Below are 6,455 nucleotides of genomic sequence, written 5' to 3' on the forward strand. Positions count from 1 at the left end.
TTTTCCTTCTCTTTTCATTGACTCCATACCATTTTCATTTTCTGTAGCATTTGCACCAAACCATTATTGTTAAGACCAATAGTGTTATTCCCATTATTGGCATCAGTATTTGACCTATAAAACTTCGTCCTACATCATAAAATCAACTACCTATATACGAAATACTATTTGTTAGTTTCTTCCATATACTGCCAACTTCCATTGGTTTCAATTCTTCTTCCAAATTCGTGATATTTTTGACATATCTCTCAATTTTAACACTTTTTTCATGTATGTAGGTGCAACAATGTTGCGCCTTCAACATTTTACAGACTCCGCCTTCTTTTGTCAATAAGATATCAAGAGCAAGTCGATTTTGCAAAACCATAGATCTTACCACACTAATTCTGCATTAATCAATAAAAATCCTCCAGCAGTGTCAGTCGATAACCGATCCACCACTGTAGATAATTTACAAATTCTTTGTGTATTTAGAATTATTCCCACTGAAGGTATTAATGCTCTAAATATATCTCCTACAATTTCTGCAAAACTACCTCTTTTCTTGCGTGTTGGTTCAGTATTTTCTTCATTGCTTCCAGTGATTCTTTTTACATGATACACCTTTGGGAATATTCCGAAATAGCAACTCCCATACCAGTGGTCTAGCAGCTTAAAGTAAGCCTTGTTCCCACATACATAATAAACTCCAGGAAATACTGTGTCTGTTCCACCTTTTAGTCCCCATCTCCCTATTATCAGAAAAGTGTGCTCACATTCACTGGAACCAATAAGTAGATTGTTATATTCGGTTTTTAACCTATGGAGACAGATTTTCCCTTTTTTTTCAAGGTCCAGGGACATAGCAGTATGAGTCTTGTCAGTTGCAAAAAAGTCTTTTCTCTCAGCCTATTTAGGTATCTGAGGTTTCGGTTCAGAGGCCCTTCTATGGAAATCCTGCCTCCTTTTCTCTACTAAATTCAAAAATATATTTTCTTCTTGATGTAACTTACAGGTTAAATTGTGCTTATGTGCTTCAGCTATATCTATTGTTTTCATTTTTATAAAATATTCACCCATGAATTGTGAATCTCTACTGCTAAGGATATGGTTCATATTTTTACGCAGTGGAATTATGAAAAAATCACATCTACGTTAGAATAATAATATTGTAACTTTCCTGTTCTATAAAATAAACTAGCTAAAATACTACATGAAATACCATATGTTAATGGTAATTGATGATATTTCACTCCTTGTGCTACAGATGTTGGCAATTTCATGCATACATAACAATCGCTAGCTTCCATAGTTTCTACATAGTGCACTAACAGATTAGCAAAAATATTGAAATCTGTATAATTTTTAGGTCGAGCTTAGACAGTGCATGTGCTGTCGCAAGACCTAAAGTAAACAATATTTGGAGTGTAGTCCCGCCTGCCACTTGGCATTGGCTCACTCCTCCGTTGCAAAGCTTTCCTGTGTGATTATTGGCTCGCGCTCCCCTGACGTCACTTCTGTTTATTGCAGGCAGCACCGACCAAGTACAGTTTTGTTTCACTGCAGGGCCATATCTTTCCATTTAGGGACTACTTCATTGGGTTTCTTTTAAGCATCGTGGTGCCTGACTCACCCAAAGCAGCCCACTCCTTTATTTTATTTACTCCTATTTTTTTATATATATATATATTTATTTTTGCAGCGCGGGACACTTTAAGAATAGCATTCGCGCGCCTTGCTTTTGTTCGTTCTTTAAAGCACTCTAGGATCCTGATTCTATCCAAGTCAGCCGACACTGCCTCACAACGCCTCTCCATGACAATTCCACAACTAGAAGAGGGCGTGAGGCACAGGATGTAGCACGTGTGGCTCTGAATGGACCCCCCCTAAAACAGTATTCACCGGTTGGAGGCCCCTGTGGACGCTAATCACAAACCCAGCGAAACCCAATGCTGCTTGGCTGGGCTCCAGCGAGGCAGTAATGGGATAGTGAGCCCGGGCAGGCTGCAGGCGCTTGGAGGGATTGCTCCGAGAGCCACCCGCTTGACACCGCAGGTAAAAGCTTGCTTTTTAGGAGCAATTGCATTCTTTTGTGAGCTGGAAGAAGTGAAGTTTTCTTTAACCCTTTGCTTTGCAGCTCCCTCTTTGCTTTGAAAAGATCAGGGTGAAGGGACACCGTATTATAGTTTGGGAAAGCTACATGTAAATTGTATTTACTTAACGCTTACTACCCCTGATGAGGCGTTAAAGCTCTTGGGCATGTGAAGCCTCAGTAGGATTTTGCGTTTAGCACATTACCCGTAGTACATCATGCATTGATCCAGTCTTGAGCAACTTGAGCCCCTGCATCATCAGTCTGCCAATAGCTAGAATAACGAGACCCCCCCCAAATTTCACTCTAATTGCGCCTCTGCACCGTGCCCATGTTCACGTTAGATGGAGCCACAGGTAAAGACACGTCAAACTCGTCACCAAAACGCGAGTACCGATATCTCAATGTGCCCAGTTTATTTTGTTATTTATTTGGCTTCTTTCCTTTCCTCCTCAGACTTTTGCTGCCTGCTCTCAGTTTCCCTTGCACACCCCCTCCTCCATTACACCTCCTCATCGTTCAATAGGTCTGCAAAGTGCAGTGTGTTATTCATGTATCAGTACCCTATGGGGAATATACCAGTTTCAGCGGCTGGGCAGTAATGTAGGAGACAGTGCTCCCGGCCGGCCGACAACATGTTTTTTTATATTTAAATATTTTTGGCTTCTTTTCTTTCCTCCCCAGACTTTCACTGTCTGCTCTCTGTTTCCCTCTCACCACCTCCTTGCTCATCCCTAGCACCCCCTCCTTGCTCATCCCTAGCACCCCCTCCTCGCTCATCAGGTCTGCAAAACTACGGCCAGCTGCTGGGCAGTAAGGTTTCCCCCAAAACTGTAGTAAGTCCCCCCAGTGAAAGCGCCTAGGCATGTAGGAATCAGCCCCTTATTTTACACACTGTTGTCTAAATGCCAAAACGTATAGTGGGTTTTATTAGCATGCCAGCAAAATATTTGTTTCTGTCAAAGTTTCTATAACAACTATGCCGATATTTTGTTTTTTGTGCAAACGCCAGACATGAATTTCTGCCCTCTTTTCTGTGCCACGGTTTTTCTATTTTGCCACTGTTTTATCTACTTCTGATAACTGCCACTGTTGCTGTGTTTCTATTTTGCCTTTGTTCCTTTTGTCCTGTTCACTTTGCCACTTTTCTACATCTGTCTTGACCTATTTTGCCACAGTCTCTCATTTTCCATTTGCTGCATCTCTGAATCTGTTACGTTTCTACCGTTGTCTCTGTTGCTCTTGCCTCCTCCTCACAGCTTGTTACCTGCTCATCACACCACTCACCTCTCCTGCACCCCTCCTACTCACCTCCGCCCATGCCCTGCAGCCCTCCCCCTCCCAGGACCTAATGGCAGCTGCGGCATGGAGCAGCCATTAAGCAGGTGAACAGTCGTCGTAGCCCCAAAGGGCTTCCCTATCTGCTTCTCTCTATCTATTCTCTATAATGTGGTATTACCCCAGAGGATGAGAATGGAAGAGAGGCCACACATAGAGCTAGGATAAAATTACCTTTCCATTGACTATGGTCCTATGTAGTCTGTGGCCAGTGCTACAGTTGAGCCGGTTGTTTCTGGTGCTGGCTCCAGCAATTAGTTTTCAACACCGGCGCTACTGACAATCTACTGCAATGTAGCGCGTTTAGTTGATTTAGAAATAAACACAAGAACAGGTAATTATTGATTCTATCTACATTAAACATGACTATTACCTGCCACCCAGACCCTTTTACTAGCTGTGGGGGCCTGAAATAGTCCGAATTGTCACACCTGTAGCAATGTGATGGTTAGTAGTTCTGTTGTTACTATCATTGACAGCATAGCTGAGGCAATGTGTTGTGCAAGCTGCAGTGTACTCCTGACGCGAGCTTTGGCACTTTTTAAAAATTACAAATTAGCCACTGTCTGGGTCCCATTACTAAACTTTCCCTCTACCCCCGAGCCATCAGAGGGAAACAACCACTGAATGGCTCTTATCAGACAGGTGCGCTGAGCACCTGTGCAACTGGAGGTGTGTGTTTGCGTATGACGTACACCAGCAAGCATGGCACACGTCACGCAAAGTGCTATTACACATATAGAGTAGCGTTTTCTACTACATGCGCCCCCACATGAACAAGTACCCACAGAGGAAGTTATGGACTCCGAGTAACATTCAGACCTCAAAGGCAACTTTATCCTATTTATTGACTTTGCTGCAAACTATTTCACTGCCTTATGGCTATATATAAATCCATATATATGTGAACTTTTACAAAGGACGTTTCTGCCATATTGTGCATAGACAGACCCCTAAATCAGGAGCTGAGGCTAGGAAGTACAGAGACCTCAGTGCATTCAAAAACGTTACCCTGCTAAACAGAATGCACCACACCCTGATAAGGAGAGGGTCATCCAAAGAGAATTATTGCACTTGTTAGTCCCTCTCTGCCAGTGGCATTCTGTGGGCTAGCACCATGGAGGAAGACAGTTTATGTGCAACCACCCCGTGTAAGTCTGACTGTGTGGAACCTTAATAGTCTCTGCTGGCCTTTCTAGATTACAATTCCACATGGTAAGGGACGGTTGTATGTATTTTATTTGTACAAAAATTAAGGGGACATTAAATATGGACAAATTACGATCTTAGGAAACACGACTGCTCTTTCAGTCAGAAGTAACAGTATCCTTAGGATAGCTTTCGAAAATCATTTTTCCACAGCTTTATATAGGTGTGGCATTAGCCCAGACCTTCTTATTTTACTAAACTGGTATTTATATTATACTTACTTGTAGGGGCTTTTAGCCAGTCCTCTTCATTCATTGGTCTTTTGTTGTGTCAACCACGTTTTTCTTCTGCCCATAGCATTGGGCAATAGTTCAAACCACTTCAGCCATTGGCTGACACTTCACTATAGTGACAGTGTTTTTTTTTCACAAGAAACACATCTAGACACAAAGCAGCTCCCTTTATGATGGAGGCTACATTGACAGACTGTGCTTTTTGAGACAAAACATACTTTTATTGTTTTAGGATGTGTGTTTTTAATTATGTATGTACCCATTCTAGAGCCTATGGGCTCGGAGTAACATTAACACCCCAAAGATAATAAGTTATAAGTAAGGCTATATGTATATGAACTTACAGGCAAGGGCATGATGGCAATACTGAAACAAAACTAGCGCTGGGCTGACAGCTGATGGCAGACCAATTGCCTTTTCCAGTGGTTGTTTCTTTCGTGTACTTAGATTTATTTACCCCTGTTACCAGAGGTTTATACTTCTGGCTGTAACCCTTGTGCATAGATGGCAAGCCCTTCCCTCAGCGGCATATCACAACAGTAACAGGGGGGAGGACTAACATGGATGAGTCTGCATAATGTTGATGTTGAACTGAAATAACGCTCCATTCCATTACAATTCAAAAAATTTATGTTGAATAGTAATGGTACCTGTACTTGCGCGTTAGGTACTCATTGCGATATTGTACATATTTTATTAGATTGTATGATGTTTTTAGATTTACAAAAAGAGATTTTATGCCCAATATTTTAAAAATACAGGATTAGAAATAGGATGCATGCTGCTAGCCTTTTAGTTGAAATGCCGAACCTAGATATTGGTTGTGCTATGGGGAAATTTATGAGTAAAGTCAAGGTGTTCCTTAAGTGTACAGAGTAAATATTGTATGCTGCTCATTTGGGGTAGGATGAGTCTGTGCATGTAAAGGTTAATGGTATGGCATGGAATCTCTTGGAAAGGATTTGATATAGATGAAAAATTACCTGACCTAATCATCCCTAGGGGGACATTTGTATCTAGTATGAATGAAAGTGTTAATCTATGTGATGTTCATATGCCATGTTTTTACTATGATCTTGTTTATGTTGTGCATATGCCATGTTTTTAATATGATCTTGTTTATGTTTTAATAGCAATTTTATGTATAGGGTATACTTTTATGGTTGTAATTAACCAAATAATGTTTTCTTACTACTACTAAATGCTCCATTCCCCTGACAAGGCCATACCCTCTGGTTCACATCATGTTCCAGAGCATCCCTTCATGGTCCATGGCTGATAATATGTTCATCATTTTTAGGCCTATGTAAGAGGTTTAGTGAGGTGTGTGGTGTTTAGAGATGTCCTCGAACATGATGAAGCAGACAGGTACCTGTGCATTGAGCCAATCACAAAAGGACGATACATGCTGCCTATCATGTTAGCACACAATTAGCTCAGATGCATTGTGCTAAATGCAGTGCAGGACTACACTCAGTTGAGTCTTTAGTATTCACAATTTTTGGTGCAGCCATTGCTCAGTCCGCCCCAGTGCACTATGGTAAATGCAGTGTATGATAACACTTAACTTCAGTGACAGCCTTTAGTTTTTTGGTGCAGGCATT

Source organism: Lissotriton vulgaris, chromosome 2_1 (genome assembly GCF_964263255.1).
Source record: "Lissotriton vulgaris chromosome 2_1, aLisVul1.2, whole genome shotgun sequence".
In the NCBI taxonomy this organism is placed as follows: domain Eukaryota; kingdom Metazoa; phylum Chordata; class Amphibia; order Caudata; family Salamandridae; genus Lissotriton; species Lissotriton vulgaris.